Here is an 18900-nt window from a genome sequence, read left to right on the forward strand (position 1 = left end):
TTTCATGATCTAATTTTTCGCTGTACCATCTGGGTAAATTCAGGGGGGATTCCAATCCCTCCAAAAATGCTTGTCAGTGAATCTAAAATTATATGTTGTTGTAAGATATTAAATAATTTGGTTTTTTTAGTTAATATTATAATACTCATTGGTAAGGAAATTGGCAAAATTCATTTTTCTGCCCCCCCCATATTCTCCTTTAGTCTCTCGCTTGTATTCTGTCGTTTGGTATTGCACATGTGGTTTCACTCAGGTAGGATTTCACAGAAACACCATCGACAGAGATTAAAGTAAGACCTTTAACATGTTCAAACAAATTAATCTTTAGATAAAAGCTTTCAGTCAGGAATCAGGAACATTTATCTGTCATTTCATCTTATGTACTAGTACGTACACAAAAGAAACGAAATTCCCTTTCCCCCAGCCCACAACAGTGCAACACAAAAGACAAAAACACATATCCAATTCCTCTAAAAACAGCACAACCAAAAACATAAAAATCAGAGAAAAAAAAACAGCCAACAACACAGTCCACCCAGTACAACACAGTCCACCCAGTGCAACACAGTCCTCCCTGTACAACACAGTCCACCCAGTACAACACAGTCCACCCAGTGCAACACAGTCCACCCAGTACAACACAGTCCACCCAGTGCAACACAGTCTACCCAGTGCAACACATTCCACCCAGTGCAACACAGTCCACCCAGTGCAACACAGTCCACCCAGTACAACACAGTCCACCCAGTGCAACACAGTCCACCCAGTACAACACAGTCCACCCAGTGCAACACAGTCTACCCAGTGCAACACATTCCACCCAGTACAACACAGTCCACCCAGTACAACACAGTCCACCCAGTGCAACACAGTCTACCTAGTGCAACACACTCCACCCAGTACAACACAGTCCACCCAGTGCAACACAGTCCACCCAGTACAACACAGTCCAAAAGCTCCACCGTCCAGAAAACAAACGCCAGCCAGGGTGACTGTCGGAACTGCCGGTCTAGCTAGCAGTTGGCTTAGCCTACCCCACTTCCGCATCCTGTCAGACCACCCTCGGTGTTTCCTCTTCTGGCGCAGGTCCGGGCAGGGCCGTGGTACTTGGGCCAATCGGATGTAGCACACCAGGCTCCCTCAGCCAATCCAACACTACCTCTTCAGCCAGACACCTTCGACACACCTCCCCTACACTCAGCAGTTAGCTTAGCCTGCACCGCTTGCCTCCTCCTCGAGCCCACAGGACACAGAACACCAAGCTGTCTCAGCCGATCCGGCGCCAGCTCTCCTAGCCAAGCAAAATCAATAATCAAAATAAAAACTTCATACGATGCCACAAACTTAGATGCAGATGTAGATGTGCACAGAGACACTGCATAATTGGCACTGGGTGAGGCCGCCGCAAATGCGAATCTGCGCCGCCATCCTTCCACACCGGAAGTGTTGACGTGTTTCTGATGTGTCAGCTTCTTTTCTGGTTTGTTAGCGAAAAACAAGATTCAGATGAGCTAACTTTAGCTCTGTTGAACAGCTGCTAAAGCATCTATTTACCATGTCCATGTTAAATGTCCAGTCAGGATATGATGTAAAGAAATGTAACGTTCGATACTCAGTTGAAAATGTGCAGTCAGTACCAGACCTACCTCCAATTACAAACTAAAAGCAATGATCCCATGTTGTTGTGTCACAACAAAGACATACAACAGATGTGGTTCCCATCTATGACTCTATGTGTTCTTGTTAAACCGCTCTAATTTATCAATCTAGACCTCTTATATGAAAAACATCTATATTCAGACTGTTTTAAGGAGACATTTTGAATCAGTTAAAGCTCTTCTTCCCCTGCAGCTTTAACAACCACTTCTGGCTGTGAGCCCATAGACATATGCTATTCAGACGCACATATGTTGCCTGTGAGATGGTAAAATAGCCAAAGGTAGAGGAGGACACAGATTGGAGGTGCTGGAGAAGAGGTGAGCCTTGTCCTGTCTCTGTCTCTTGGTTTTATGGTTGAGGCAGGGTGGGTCAGGGACATTCTGGCTAACAGGCCCCAGCCAGATGGAGAGATTTTGCCCACAGACATTTGCACTTAGTAGGAGATCGGTGTGTATCTACTGGTGCCAGGGAGCATCCAAAATAAACTCCTCTCAGCAATGTCTTGACCAGGAAAATAGCGTTTCAAAATGGCTGAAGTTTTATTTAGAGGTGTGGCGATTTAAAAAACAATCATCTTCTTTTGGCTTATTCCCTGTTTCTCAAGGGTCGCCTCAGCGGACTTTGCAGTTTCCAACGGTACCCTGCGAGGACACAGCACCAGTGTTGGCCACTTAATCTGGGCCTTGGCTGATCCGGTATGGAGCCTTGACTGATCCGGTATGGAGCCTCGACTAATCCGGTATGGTCTTGTCAATCTGCATGCTGATTTAGCAAAATTTTATGTGGGATGCCCTTCCTGACACAACACTAACCCTATGGACGGGGCACAGGTAAAGCGTTGGATGCCATCCCAGTATTCATGGACTTGCGCCCATGCCTGCCGCTAAGCAGTATTTGTGGCAAATCTTAATTTTTAAGGCTCAATCTGTGATTTATGTGACCATATCAAATGGAGCTTTATTTACATATATAATTCAAGTAATGAGTTCTAGATGTAAAATAATCATCTCGTGTCTTTCTCAGCCAGTGGTAATAGAAGAAAGATGTGGGTCTGTTTTCCTCCAATCTTTACAACCATTAGAGATGTGAGCAAAGCTTTTACAGCATCAGAAAAGATTAGAAACTCCGATTTAGTTGTTTACTGTTAGTCCTTGTATTAAGAGACATGTCAATCAACATGGGAGTGACAGCAGCTTCCTGTGCTGTGGTTTGTAGTTTGGTAGTGGGGTGACACATTGGCTTTGGTTCACGTTGGAATGAAGGATTGTACCTTTAAGTCTGAGCTTGGCTGGACAATTGCAGAATATTTGAAGCCGTTAGTAGTCCATTAGTAGTTTTTGGTGTTTTGTGTCATTGTCCTGTTGGAAAATGAATCCTCACCCTGAAATCGCAGCTCTGTAACTGACCGAGACAAGTTCTGCTGAAATATTTATCTGTATTAGGCTCCATCCTTCTTTTCCTCGATAGCAGTATGTCCAATTTTGTCACAAAGATCAGAATCAGAACCAGAATCTTGTTTATTGGCCATGTGGGTTTTCACACAGATTGAATGTGACTCTGGGTTCATGGCTCTCTCGGTGTACTTAGCATAAAATAACAACACTACAACACAACAATCTTCACATATATACACAAGATTTGACTTATACATGTGAAATAAGAGGTGATAAAGTGAAATGGTGCAGAGAATATATCAGAGATGCTGAAATAGATGTGGCGGCACGGTGGTGCAGTGGTTAGCGCGGTTGCCTCACAGTAAGAAGGTCCTGGGTTCGAGCCCCGGGGTAGTCCAACCTTGGGGGTCGTCCTGGGTCGTCCTCTGTGTGGAGTTTGCATGTTCTCCCCGTGTCTGTGTGGGTTTCCTCCGGGGGCTCAAGTTTCCTTCCACAGCCCAAAGACATGTAGGTCAGGTGAATTGGCCTTACTAAATTGTCCCTAGGTGTGAATTTGTGTGTGTGTGTCGGTCCTGTGATGGCCTGGTGGCCTGTCCAGGGTGTCTCCCCACCTGCTGCCCAATGACTGCTGGGATAGGCTCCAGCATCCCTGCGACCCTGAGAGCAGGATAAGTGGTTTGGATAAAGGATGGCTGGATGGATGGATGAAATAGGTCTTATCAGGTTACTTACATACTTACATACATGCCTGAGGTAGATGTACATGACACAACGTACCAGTATACGTACAATGTACAGTACAGTATATACAACATGGTGGATTTATTGACAGTGTTAAGTGTTCATTTGAATGACAGCCCGCGGTAAGAAACTGCTTTTATATCTGCTTGTTTTGGGGTACAGTGCTCTGTAGCGCCTACCAGAGGGGAGGAGTTGGAACAGGTTGTGACCAGGGTGTGATGGGTCTGCAGTGATGCTGCCTGCCCGTTTCCTGACTCTGGAGGTGTATAAGTCCTGAATGGAGGGCAGGTTGTTTCCTGAGTCTGGAGGTGTATAAGTCCTGAATGGAGGGCAGGTTGTTTCCTGAGTCTGGAGGTGTATAAGTCCTGAATGGAGGGCAGGTTGGCACCAGTGATTTTCTCTGCAGACTTAACTGTCTGTTGTAGTCTGTCCCTGTCCTATTTGGTGGCCGATCCAAACCAGACAGTGATGGATGGGCAGAGGACAGACTGGATTATTGCACTGTAGAACTGAATCAGCAGTTCCCGAGGAACTAGAGTCATTTGTAGTTTAGATCAGTTTCTACAGTCTAGCAAACTCCAGTTGTGAATTCCTGTTGGTCTTTCTCTGAAGTGGCTATTTTTCTGGGCGCTCTCCTGAAGAGACTGAATCGATGAATTTTGCCGATGAACCCTAAAACTGTTCGGGTTGTAGTCATTGTCTTTTTCTCTTCTCTGGATTTGTTTCATAGCTTTTTGTACAAATGTTCAGTTTGGTTGGACAAACTGATCTCGGCAGCGTCCTGGATGTGTCTTATGTTGTTGCAGAGAACTTTAAGGTGCTTGTAGAAAGGCTTTTAGTTTTGCCAGTCTTCTCGACATGTTCTCCATCAGCCTTTTTCCTCCGACCAACTTCATCTTCGATTCAAATCTCGCAGTTCCTCTTCGTGACAGCGTCACTGATCTGATGGTTCAAATGGGAGACGTCACATTCAGGGATGGATATTTGATATTTATTGTGAAATAATTTAGTTGAAAACAGACGGATTTATTATGGGGGAGCCATGTTAACGTTTAGCATGATCTCAAGAAAGTTGAATACAATTTATTCATTCAGTTGAATACATGTGAACACAGTATTGAACACCTGGCCCAATTTAAGTCATACCACGCTTCTACAAAACACACACGCACACATCCATATCATCTTCAGGACACTATGAATATATGAAAATAGGTCAGCCTGTTCATTACAGCAGACTGTTGTAGATGTAGGGCGAGACATCCGGCTCCTGATCCTTTTACATGCCAGTTCCTTGATGATCATTAGATTCATCAAGAGATGTTTTCTGAACTCAGATGACAGAAAGAACATTTTGGCTTTGAGCTCATTCAGTGAAAGCTAACGATGGGTCTCAATGGAGCTTTTCTAAACATCGTCTTCACCTGAGAAACATGAATACCAGAATGACCCAACAGGTCCTTCCTGCATCAGGGACAAGCAGATGTAAGCTCATGGAGTTGCCAGAAAGACAGAGCCAGTCACATCTTCACTTCACCTTTCTTTTACGCTGATTTCATGGGGCCTCTGACAGACGAAGGGTTTTTTTTTATTTGCATTTTATACAACACAGTAGAAAAGTGAACCAAAACAAACATGGGTGAGATGAAACGACAATTCACCTGAGCAAGACAGAAGATAGCAAAAATAAAGAGTTCAGTTCCATCCAACAAACAAGAATATAATAGCTGAACAGAAAACAGAATAAAATAAATCAGATAAACTAAGCAACATCACTTTGTGATTATAAGAAGATAGTAACCCTGTGTGTGCATGTATCAGTGTGTGTACATTCAATAAGAGCTTTGGATTCTAGATTATCTATAATATAATAATAATAATGATAATAACATAGAATAATAATAATAATAATAACATAGAATAATAATAATGATAATAATAGAAATAAAATAGAATAGAATTCTAAAATGTGACTCTATTTAGGATAAGCAGTTTGGATAATGGATGGATTCTAGAATTCTGCCAAACAGAATGATACATATGTTCACATGTAGAGTCACACTCTGGCTGAAAGAAAGGGGTTTTTTTATACATAAGGGATCCAAACCCATTATCAGAGATGCTTCAAGCCTTCAGAGAAATCCCTCCTAAATGGGAGGAACACAATCTATTAACAGACGCCTTCACTTCCTGCTCTGGCCTGCTGTCAGTCAGTCAACAATCCTTTCATTTGAGCTGCAGATGCTCACAATCATAATCTGTACCGAATAAAACAACAAATCACCCGGAATAAAACGATTCACACGTCACAATGTGTGGTGCAGTGGTGCATACAACACCACAACCAACCAACAAGGCCGATAGAATTAAAATGAAACCAGAGCGAAACAGTAAGAAACGAAGTACCGACTGCAGAAAGAAAACAAATGTAAAGTGGTGAAAAGCAAAGCGAGTTATTAAAAGGATTTTTCACATGCAAAATTACAAATACTACTACTACTACTGCTACTACTAGTACTGCTACCTTGGGCTGATCCCGTTAGGGGGCGCCACAGCGGATCATCCGTTTCCATTTCTTCCTGTCCTCTGCATCTTCCTCTGTCACACCAGCCACCTGCATGTCCTCCCTCACCACATCCATAAACCTCCTCTTTGGCCTTCCTCTTCTCCTCTTCCCTGGCAGCTCCATATTCAGCATCCTTCTCCCAGTATACCCAGCATCTCTCCTCCACACATGTCCAAACCATCTCAATCTTGCCTCCCTTGCTTTGTCTCCAAACCGTCCAACCTGAGCTGTCCCTCTAATATACTTGTTCCTAATCCTGTCCTTCTTCATCACTCCCAGTGAAAATCTTATCATCTTCATCTCTGCCACCTCCAGCTCCACCTCCTGTCTTTTCATCAGTGCCACTGTCTCTAAACCATACAACATAGCTGGTCTCACTACCATCTTGTAAACCTTCCCTTTAACTCTTGCTGGTACCCTTCTGTCACACATCACTCCTGACACTCTTCTCCACCCACTCCACCCTGCCTGCACTCTCTTCTTCACCTCTCTTCTGCACTCCCTGTTACTTTGGACAGTTGACCTCAAGTATTTAAACTCATACACCTTCGTCACCTCCACTCCTTGCATCCTGACCATTACACTGGCCTCCCTCTTATTCACGCACATATATTCCATCGTGCTTCTACTGACTTTCATTCCTCTTCTCTCCAGTGCATACCTCCACCTCTCCAGGCTCTCCTCCACCTGCACCCTGCTCTCACTACAGATAACAATGTCATCTGCAAACATCATAGTCCATGGAGACTCCTGCCTGATTTTGTCCGTCAACCTGCCCATCACCATTGTAAACAAGAAAGGGCTCAGAGTCCTTTCATCCTACTGGCCTACAGTACTGCTAGCAGTCGGTAACCTGGGCCTCGACCGATCTGATATGGAGATCTGATTTATGGTCCACATGTTTGATTTGGCAAAGATTTTATGCTGAATGCCCTTCCTGACGCAACCCTCCAAATTTATCCAGGCTTGGGACCAGCAATAAGAGTGCACTGGCTTGTGTGTCCTCAGTGGCTGGGTTTTTCACATGCAGACTCTCAGCACAAATAATCTGTTTGTCTCAGTGGGCACACAACTCCATCTGGAGGAAAAGTCATACACACGTCTGTCTAATCATGTCTAGCAGGCGGAAGCATGGAACAGTTTTTGGTCAGTATTTTTATTTATTGGTGTGTGCAGATGTCTTTGTCAACTTTCCTTTGGCTTTTTGGAACTGGATGTGTTAAAGGTCACCAGATGCACAAATCCACAAATTGTTTGGACCATTCAAAGACCTTCAACTGCAGAACTAAAATCAGTACAAATATTAAAAAAAAAACTAAAAGATATTCACCCATCTATGATTAAAACTCTTATGCAGGACCATGTAAACAGTTAAATGACAGCATGAATCCTCTCTGCCTTCTCTGAGGTTTAGTGGCTGAACTCTGCACCATGAGCGCAAAGAGAAGAAACTTTCTATTGCATGGTGAAATACTGCCCGGGGATTCAGAAACCGTGTGAAATATGGATGTCATGGACGCCCAGCCTCCATCTTTCACAGCAGATTTAACATGGGCAACATTTTTCTAAATGTATTTTTGATTTCATCTTTTCATCAGAGGAAGCAGTGCTGCTGTCTACCATTTGTGAAAGAAGCGATGATGATGATGATGATGGATACCATTTAGTGTTCATACAGATTTTAGGCCTTTTTCCCTGGATATTTTTCTTTTCAGTGTGGTATGGGTCGTTGTTCTATGATGAATGGCATGCAGCACCTCTGACACTCACAGCAAAACACATGAGGTCCGCCGCCCACTTTCATCCAATTAGACTCAAAGCAGGACTTGGCGTTTCCTTGGCTGGAGACGGAGGCTCTCGGGAGCTCACGCCTGAATTATGATCGGCTATATATCATGCTTCACAGAGGTTGCTCAGGGCATGGGCTGTGAAATCCACTGCTGCTGATGGGGATGATATGACTATGATTCTTGCACAATACAACCGCCAAAGTTAGGACCCAGTGAAGCGGAGCTCCCTGCCTTAAGGTGGGAGACCCCCCGAGCATCTGGACAGCTGTGGAGGGACACGGTGTCATCCAACATCCTTCCTCTTTTCCCCTCACATCCATTCACACACTCGTCTAGAGTTCACCCCAAAGAGTACGCTACAGGGATCAACAGCACAGAAACCATCACACACACACACACACCAGCACTTAGCCTTTGTTGTAAAAGATTTTAGCTACTACTACCACTACTACTGCTACTACTAGCACTACTACTACTACTACCACTACTACTGATACTACTAGTACTACTACCACTACTACTGCTATTACTACTACTGCTACTACTACTACTACTGCTACTACCACTACTACTGCTACTACTACTACTACTACTACTACTACTTTCGGCTGCTCCCATTAGGGGGCGCCACAGTGGCTCATCCGTTTCCATCTCTTCCTGTCCTCTGCATCTTCCTCTGTCACACCAGCCACCTGCATGTCCTCCCTCACCACATCCATAAACCTCCTCTTTGGCCTTCCTCTTCTCCTCTTCCCTGGCAGCTCCATATTCAGCATCCTTCTCCCAGTATACCCAGCATCTCTCCTCCACACATGTCCAAACCATCTCCATCTTGTCTCTCTTGCTTTGTCTCCAAACCGTCCAACCTGAGCTGTCCCTCTAATATACTCGTTCCTAATCCTGTCCTTCTTCATCACTCCCAGTGAAAATCTTATCATCTTCATCTCTGCCACCTCCACCTCCAGCTCCTGTCTCTTCATCAGTGCCACTGTCTCCAAACCATACAACATAGCTGGTCTCACTACCATCTTGTAAACCTTCCCTTTAACTCTTGCTGGTACCCTTCTGTCACACATCACTCCTGACACTCTTCTCCACCCACTCCACCCTGCCTGCACTCTCTTCTTCACCTCTCTCCTGCACTCCCCGTTACTTTGGACAGTTGACCCCCAAGTATTTAAACTCATACACCTTCATCACCTCCACTCCTTGCATCCTCACCCTTCCACTGTCCTCCATCTCATTCATGCATAGGTATTCCATCTTGCTCCTACTGACTTTCCTTCTTTCATTTATTTTTTGTTTATTTTTATTTTACTGCCTACGTTGTAAAAGATTTTATATCTGGAATAAATTTGACTCCAGTTGATAATGTTTTCGAAAGTTGACAGCCTTTCATGCAGAAAGCTGATTATCCATGTTTAGATCTACAATGTGGTGTTTTACAGTACCGTGCACCATGCTCCTAGCTACTGTGTTACTGTCTTGTGTTCAGATGTTTCTGGAAACAGACTCTGGGGCTGGACTGTTGATACGTCTGAAAACGAAGTTCAGAAAATGAAAATCAGTAAGGCACTCAAGGATAAGTAGATTGCATCTGGTCAGTATGTGACATTGATGCCACCGGACAGGCTTTCTGTCCATGATTTCCAGTTCCATCCTGTGTAAGGATGTGAGCTGTGTGAATGTAGATGTGATGCTGTATAAGGATGTGAGTTGTGTGAATGTAGCTGTGATGCTGTATAAGGATGTGAGCTGTGTGAATGTAGATGGTGATGCTGTATAAGGATGTGAGTTGTGTGAATGTAGCTGGTGTTGCTGTATAAGGATGTGAGCTGTGTGAATGTAGCTGGTGTTGCTGTATAAGGATGTGAGCTGTGTGAATGTAGATGTGATGCTGTATAAGGATGTGAGTTGTGTGAATGTAGCTGTGATGCTGTATAAGGATGTGAGCTGTGTGAATGTAGCTGGTGTTGCTGTATAAGGATGTGAGCTGTGTGAATGTAGATGGTGATGCTGTATAAGGATGTGAGTTGTGTGAATGTAGCTGGTGTTGCTGTATAAGGATGTGAGCTGTGTGAATGTAGATGGTGATGCTGTATAAGGATGTGAGTTGTGTGAATGTAGCTGGTGTTGCTGTATAAGGATGTGAGCTGTGTGAATGTAGCTGGTGTTGCTGTATAAGGATGTGAGCTGTGTGAATGTAGATGGTGATGCTGTATAAGGATGTGAGTTGTGTGAATGTAGCTGGTGTTGCTGTATAAGGATGTGAGCTGTGTGAATGTAGCTGGTGTTGCTGTATAAGGATGTGAGCTGTGTGAATGTAGATGGTGATGCTGTATAAGGATGTGAGTTGTTTGACTGTAGATGGTGATTAGGGAGGCCCCCGAAACCCGGTTCTAAACGGGAACTGGTTCTAAATTAGTAAAAACCGGAGCATTTTTAAGATCCGACATTTTCGGCTCTGCTATCGGTAGTCGGTAGGTACTCGAGAAATCATGGAGTGAGATTTATTTTGTGGCAATTGTGTTTTTCGAGGAATTTAAACGTCGCGAACATAATCTTGTTTGCCGTTTTCTCCATCTCTCTGTCTCTCTCTCTTACTGCGCGAGGGGCGGGGCTGTGCTGTGCCCCACACACTCGCTCACACACGCACAGACATCTCTGCTCAAGGGCTCATCATGGCGGAGAGAACTAAACGTTCAAAAGTTTGGGTATATTTTTCAAAAGTCGATGACAACAACGCTCGTTGCCACAAGTGCAACAAATCATTTGCCAGTAAGGGTGGCAATACAAGCAATCTGTCGAAACATCTTTTGTCGAAACATGGTATTAATCTGCAGAAATGCGGAGTTTTCCACTGCTTTGCTCGTAGTGTTCCATCCACGTCCACTGCAGGTAAGCCGTATGAGCCATAGATACGGAGTTAGCTAGGCTAATTACGAATTATTACGAATAGGCCAATAAATAAAATATAATTGCTTGGCTAATTGTTTAGCTACAAATATATAAGCCACAGATACGGAGCTAGCTAGGCTAATAACGAATTATTACGAATAGACTAATAAATAAAACATAATTGCTTAGCTAATTGTTTAGCTACAAATATTTGAAAGATTTCACAACTTTTTGTAGATTGTCAGGCTGAGGCTGCAGCCACCATGTCCCAGCCCACCCCACTCCTCCCTCTACCACCACCGGTCCCAGCCAAGCCCAAAGTCCCTTCACGCTAGCAGCTAGTGGAAGGATGACGGAGGATAGGGTGAACGAGTGTCACAGGGCTGTGACCCAGTTTGTTGTCAAAGGCCTTCACCCCTTCTCTACAGTGGATTCCAAGGGCTTTAGGTAACAACTAATCAGTCAGATGCTTTGCTCACACACTGAACATAGCAGTGCACAAAATCTATCAGATCAGTGCCATTGACAGGTGGGCAGGAAGAATCAGGGCAGTGGTTGTCTGGATGAAGAGGTCATCCATGGCTAAAACAGTCCTGAAAGAAAAGCAGCAGCTCCTAGGTAAGAAGCCAGTTCAACCTATTAAAGCATTTTTTTTAAATTCCCAATCAAATTTTAATTAATTTAATTATATATTCAAGTGTGCTGTGATGAACATTTTGTTTGTTTCAGACCTTCCCCAACACACAATGATCCTTGATGTGAAAACAAGGTGGAATTCTCTCTTCCTTATGGTAGAAAGATTCATGGAGCAATACCCAGCAATCCAAGCTGCATCCATGGACCCACGACTCAGGAAACAGATGGAAAAGGACAAATTGGGCCGGCTGAAAGATGAGGATTTCCAGAAGGCTGAGGAGTTTGTACAACTCATGCGTGTCATGTACACATCCACCCTGTGCGTCTCCAGTGAACAAACTCCCACCTGTGGCCAAATCCTCCCGATCCTCAGGAAACTTGAAGACCATTTCACAGTGCAGGAGGAAGACACACTGTTTGTGTCAAGCATTAAAGAGAAGGTTTTGGGGAATCCCTCTGGACGTTACCAGGAAGACACCATCCAGGCCTTCCTACTCGAGGCGACAGCGATGGACCCCAGGTTCAAAGGGAAGATAGAGAGTGATGCCTCCTGGGACCGGTTGAGGGAGGCAGCTGTAGCAGAGGAGGAGGGCCACACAGAGGAGCAGGGCCACACAGACACAGACCAGCAGCAACAGGAGTCAGAAGAAGAAGGAAAGGAGGAGACAGCCACTCCACTTTACAAACCAAGGAATGCCTTGGAGGAGCTGTTTGCTGATGAAGACATGGAGCTGCGGACCACCATGCGGCAGAACACCTTGTCCGTCAGTGAACGAGTTGATCACGAACTCCAACTCTACAAAGGCCTACCTTCCATCCCCATGTCAGAATCCCCTGCTTTGTGGTGGTGGGAAAAGAGAGGTACTCTGCCCCTGCTGACACAGCTTGCAACCACCTACCTCTGTGCCCAAGCCTCCTCCACCCCCAGTGAGAGGGTCTTCTCTATAGCCGGGGACACTATAAGTCAGGAGAGATCACGACTCCTGCCGGGGAAGGCAGATATGTTGATTTTTCTGCAGAAGAACTGTTAGGATAATGTTCTAGGTTCTTGTTTGTTTGAATTTCCGTTAGCCTTTTGCTGTAAAAATTTATTTTTAATGTATATATATTTTTTCTTTATCTTTATCTACTTTTATTTTTTTATCTTATTTGTTGTTGTTGAATGTTGATTATAAAGTCTATAATTCAGACGCATTTAAAACATTGCTGCTGCTGTTGCTGCTGAATAAATATTTGTTTATATTTATATATAATAGAATAATAAAGCAATGTCGATTCTGTTCTTAATTAAGTGTCTTTTTTTCTTGCATAATAATCAAAAAGAACCGATAATAGTATCGATAAAGTACCGAACCGATAAGCAGTATCGATAAGAGTAGTAGTATCGATAAAATCCTAACGATACCCATCCCTAATGGTGATGCTGTATAAGGATGTGAGGTGTGTGACTGTAGATGGTGATGCTCTATAAGGATGTGAGCTGTGTGACTGTAGATGGTGATGCTGTATAAGGATGTGAGCTGTGTGAATGTAGATGGTGATGCTGTATAAGGATGTGAGCTGTGTGACTGTAGATGGTGATGCTGTATAAGGATGTGAGCTGTGTGAATGTAGATGGTGATGCTGTGTAAGGATGTGAGCTGTGTGACTAGATGGTGATGCTGTATAAGGATGTGAGCTGTGTGAATGTAGATGGTGATGCTGTATAAGGATGTGAGCTGTGTGACTGTAGATGGTGATGCTGTATAAGGATGTGAGCTGTGTGAATGTAGATGATGATGCTTGAGTCCATACTGTCATGTAATATGAACAATGAGAGAAACTCGGAGTGCATAAATAACTGCGCTGCCTGAGTGGGTCTCTAGCGCCTGATTCATTTGAAACAATCCACTCTGTACATAACTGTGCTCCACTGACTTCTGGTTTCTACTGCAGCAGTCATACCAGTTTCCTGTTTGTTGACGTGGGCTATTGACAAGGCATATTTTTGGCGATGCCTGCCAGATTTACCATGGATAAATGTCAACCACATGCACACAACTGTCGACAAACTTTCACCTGCACCTACCAGCAAATGGGTGAAACGTTTCAAGTTGTACATATCGAGTTACACCCACAATTATGAGTATCATCATCCTCACAACAAGCAGGCCAACAAACAGGATGCTGGTATGACCCCTGCAGTAGAAACAGGAAGTCAGTGGACTACAATTATGCACAGAGCCGATTTAGGTTGATCTTTACTGTTCTGAAATCTTCTTTACATGTTTACCAGATTTGAGATTTGAATTGTGGAGCAGGATCAGCGGTTTGGATAATGAATGAATGAATGATCTAAGATTATTCCTAAGAACTTGAAATAATTGACCTCTATATCTTCATTCCTTATTTTGATTTTAATGCTGTTGCCTCACAGAGAAGCAGATGTTGCCTTCATACATGGCTCTAATAAAGTTATTCTATATACAAAAGTGCTGCTGGAGTTTGAGCTTGGGTGAATGATCAAACAGGCCATATTACTGGCTTATGCAATATTTCTCAGTTGAAATGTGTCTCCATAGGGATTGGCTTGGTTTTTAAAAGATGCATTAGAAGAAAAGTTCAAAGCCCCGGCCAAGGAAAGAGGCAGAGTTGATAATCCTGCAGATCAACCCAGTTAAATTCATTTACCTTTTTTCACCACCTCAATAGAAGCGTTAATAGAAAAACAGATCTTAAAGAGTCAATGAATGGGCATTTTAGAATAAATACCGACTGTAAGCAGATTACTGTATAGACAGCGTGGTGTATAGGACTTGATTGCATAGTCCTTTTACAGTGTAAGTGGGGTCTTGTTATTATATAGAGAAATCAGGACATTGGTGCAAACAAAGACTACCTGATTCTGAAGTGGTGGGTTCATGTGTTGGCCCCATTACTCAAAGAAATTAATTTATTACTAATTACTCTTTTCAAAAGTAATAATAATATTAATAATAATAAATTGAGTTTGTATAGGCGGCACGGTGGTGCAATGGTTAGCGCGGTCACCCCTGGGTAGTCCAACCTTTGGGGTCGTCCCGGGTCGTCCTCTGTGTGGAGTTTGCATGTTTTCCCCGTGTCTGCGTGGGTTTCCTCCGGGTGCTCCGGTTTCCTCCCACAGTCCAAAGACATGTAGGTCAGGTGACTCACCGTACTAAATTGTCCCTATTATGTGTGAATGTATTGGCCCTGTGATGGACTGGCGACCTGTCCAGGGTGTCTCCCCGCCTGCCACCCCATGACTGCTGGGATAGGCTCCAGCATCCCACGACCCTGATTGGGATAAGTGACTTGGCTAATGGATGGATGGATGGATGAGTTTATATAGCGCTTCTCATCTTCAGTGACATCTCGGAAGTGCTTCACAGAGAAAAGACTACAGTAAAAGAAAAGAAAAAAATATATAATGTGAATGCTATGTATTGAATTTTATGCAGGGAGTGACACAGACTGAATTATATGAACTGAAAATATATAATGTGAATGCTATGTATTGAATGTTATGCAGCGAGTGACACAGACTGAATTGTATGAACTGAATGCACTGCTTGACTTGCACCGCATACGATGATGCTGCAAGGCTGGAATGGGTCAGATGGTGTGAAGTGAACTGAATGATCTGTATGAACTGTACGTACTGAATCAGCCTAAGTGTACTGCTGCATGCAACGATATTGCAAATAATATAAAAATAAATATTAAAATAAAAATAAAAACAGTATGAAAATAAATACAAAAAGCAAAAATATAAAAATAAATATAAAATGAAATAAAAATAATCTGCTGGCTCCAGGCCTACCTCTCCAACAGGTCACACTTCATCTCACTTCACAACCACTCCTCTGTTCCATCCACAGTCACACAAGGTGTTCCCCAAGGTTCTGTACTCGGCCCACTCCTTTTCATCATCTACATCCTCCCTCCTGGTCAGATTCTCCGCCATTTCAACTTGGACTTCCGCTGTTATGCTGATGACACCCAGATATACCTCAGCACCAAATCCCCTCACAATTCACCCCTCTCTCACATCGACTCCTGTCTGTCTGCAATTAAAGTCTGGATGCAGCAAAACCTTCTCAAACTCAACAGTGACAAAACTGAACTCCCCTCATTGGCTGCAAGTCCACTCTCAGCCAAATCAATAACCTTGCACTCACCATCGATGGCACTACTGTCTCCCCTTCCTCCACCTTGGTGTGATCCTTGATCCCACCCTCTCCCTTGAGCCACATATCCACCAAATAGTCAAATCCTCCTTCTACCACCTTCGCAACATTGCAAAAATAAGATCCTCTCTCACACGCCCTGCTGCTGAGATACTGATCCATGCCTTCATCTCCTCCCGCCTTGATTACTGCAACTCACTCCTCTATGGCATCAGTGCTAGCTCTATCAAGAGAGCCCAATTGGTCCAGAACGCATCCACCCGACTTTTAACTTTCACCAAATCCTGGCACCACATCACCCCAGTCCTAAAAGACCTCCACTGGCTACCCATCTCCCACCGGATCAATTACAAAATCCTGGTTCTTGCTTATAAAGCCCTTCACAAACTGGCTTCCCCATACCTCACCGAGCTGCTCTCCCCCTACCAACCCTCTCAGTCCCTCAGATCCACCTCAGCCTACCTTCTCTCTACCCCCAGGTCCAGCCTCTGCGGCTTTGGTGACCGAGCCTTCTCCAGAGCAGCTCCCAGGCTCTGCAACTCACTTCCCCAAATCATTAGAGACTCAGAATCCCTCCCACTCTTCCAATCCCATCTCAAGATGCACCTTTTCTCCATTGCCATCTCGTGCCCCCCCCCCCGTCCGTTCATCCACCCCTGGTCTGAGGCAGGGTGGGGACTGAGCGCTCGGCCTGCCCCCTCCCTCAACTCCCTCCCCAAGCGCATCGGACACTGCTGCGGGCTGCCCACATTCAGGTCATTGGTCGGGACTCACCTCTTCAGACTTCATCTGTGATTTATGTGATTTATGATGTTGATTTTTCTTTCCCTTTTGTATCTGTCCAAGTGGGAGAGTACTGCTGGCATCGTGTGTGGCTGCCATTTCTCCCTCTCGTAGCCCCCCTTCCCATCCACCCCTGTATGTCTGCCCCCCTTCCCATCCACCCCTGTATGTCTGCCCCCCTTCCCATCCACCCCTGTATGTCTGTGTTATGTTCATCTGTCGTCCTGTTTCACCCCGTTTATTGTAAAGTGACTTTGAGTATTAGAAAAGCGCTATATAAGATTGAGTTATTATTATTATTATTATTATTACTTGTGTGTGAGAACGTGTACCTGTGTGTGAATGTGTACTTGTGTGAGTGTGTACTTGTGTGTGAGTGTGTACTTGTGTGAGTGTGTACCTGTGTGTGAGTGTGTACTTGTGTGAGTGTGTACCTGTGTGTGTGTGTACCTGTGTGTGTGTCGGGGTGTTGGCTGGTCAGTGCAGCTCAGGCGTCAAACAGCATGTTTGTCTTCTGCAGCTTGTGTTATGAATCATACCAGTTTGGTTCCAGGCAGATGAGACGCACACCTGGCTCAGACTGATGATGACACAACATGTTTTAAACTACTTGTTTTATGTAGTGAAGCAGTTAAGTAAAATCTGCAACAGGGCTGAAACAGGTAGACCCACACAACACATGTTGGCAAGAGGAAGAGATGCCCGTAACTGCCAGCACAATTCTGTTACTACACACTGCATGTGTGAATTTCTGTTTATACATGGTACATGTGTGTATTTCTGTTGTATTTCTGCTAGTGCAGCGACCAGGACACACACCCACATGTGGCTTCCAACCTGCAGACATGGCCAATTGTGTCTGTAGGGACGCCCGACCAAGCCAAGGCAACACGGGGATTCGTACCACCAATCCCCATGTTGGTAGGCAATGGAATAGACCACTATGCCACCCGGACGCTCTATCCTCCCCTTTTAAAATGTGTAATTTAACCGTAAGTGGCTTCATGACAATACTCTCATAGGAGTTGCCACTCCTTGTTGATGAAGGCCTTTATCCCCAGTGTGATGCACGGGCCTTTCAGGTGGCTGGTGGGGATCTCCTTGTTTTGGGACACTGCATCATAGAAAGAGTTCCACCTTGTGGATGTGGGCACCAGGAGCCATCGATGACTCATATCCTCCACAAGCTCTGACGCCACCATGGAGCGGTGTAATACCGCTTCTGTAGATAGCTTCAGTATCAGGACTAGCTTGACCGCTATGTTTCAGCGTTACTGCTGGAGGTGAGGGTGACAGTGTGTGATGCATATCTCTGATGAGGGGGAAGAAAACAGTGAATCATCACCTTCACTGGAGACGGCTTCTGTTATGTCAGTAAATGTGACTTCATCTTCATCCTCAGCCAGGCCTTCCTCTTCACGTGCAGAATCAGAGTCAACGGGCTGGTACATTTTAAACACCTTTACATGCAGGTCCGGTTCCAGTGGCTGTCACCTTGCTTGAAAGTCCATAAGATGAATGGCTCTGTTCGATCTCTGCACCTACAACATGATGTGTGTCTTCCTCTGATCCGTTTGCATGCTGCAGCAGCTTCCTCACGCCCTGAGCTCCACCCATTGATCAAATGAACCACCATCCTGAGACAGATTTTATGGCTAGTGGTCCACATGCCAGCAGTTGCTGAGATGTAGTCCATCTCTTTAAATGCTTTCTTCAGCCCAGCTTCTGTAAAAGTATGTTACTTGTGTAGATAGCTTGCAAATGAATTTTTACTTGTTCTTGTTGGGTGTTCTGTCGCCTTTGACCGGTACTTTTCTAAGGATCTGTCTGAAAGACGGAGAGTCCGTCGTGGAGAAGGGCGATGTTTCATCCATCCCATATCCAGCCACAAGCCTCACTAGGTCTTTGTCGCTTGGAGCCTGTCCACGATGAAGATCCAGTTTTGGTGGTTTAGCCATTGCAGGGCTACAGCCATCTCCGCGGGCACAGAGGCTCACCTTCATGGGGTACATTTCATGAGGTTTGAGGTCACGTTTTACCAGGGGGACGTAGCGCGTGGGAAGATCACACTATTCCCCCCCCGACCGACCAGAGGAGGCGCTAGTGCAGCGACCGGGACACATACCCACATCTGGCTTCCCACCCGCAGACACGGCCAATTGTGTCTGTAGGGACACCTGACCAAGCCGGAGGTAACACGGGGATTCGACCCGACGATTCCCATGTTGGTAGGCAACGGAATAGAC

The sequence above is a fragment of the Lampris incognitus genome, chromosome 6 (assembly GCF_029633865.1).
Source record: "Lampris incognitus isolate fLamInc1 chromosome 6, fLamInc1.hap2, whole genome shotgun sequence".
NCBI classification, from domain to species: Eukaryota; Metazoa; Chordata; class Actinopteri; order Lampriformes; family Lampridae; genus Lampris; species Lampris incognitus.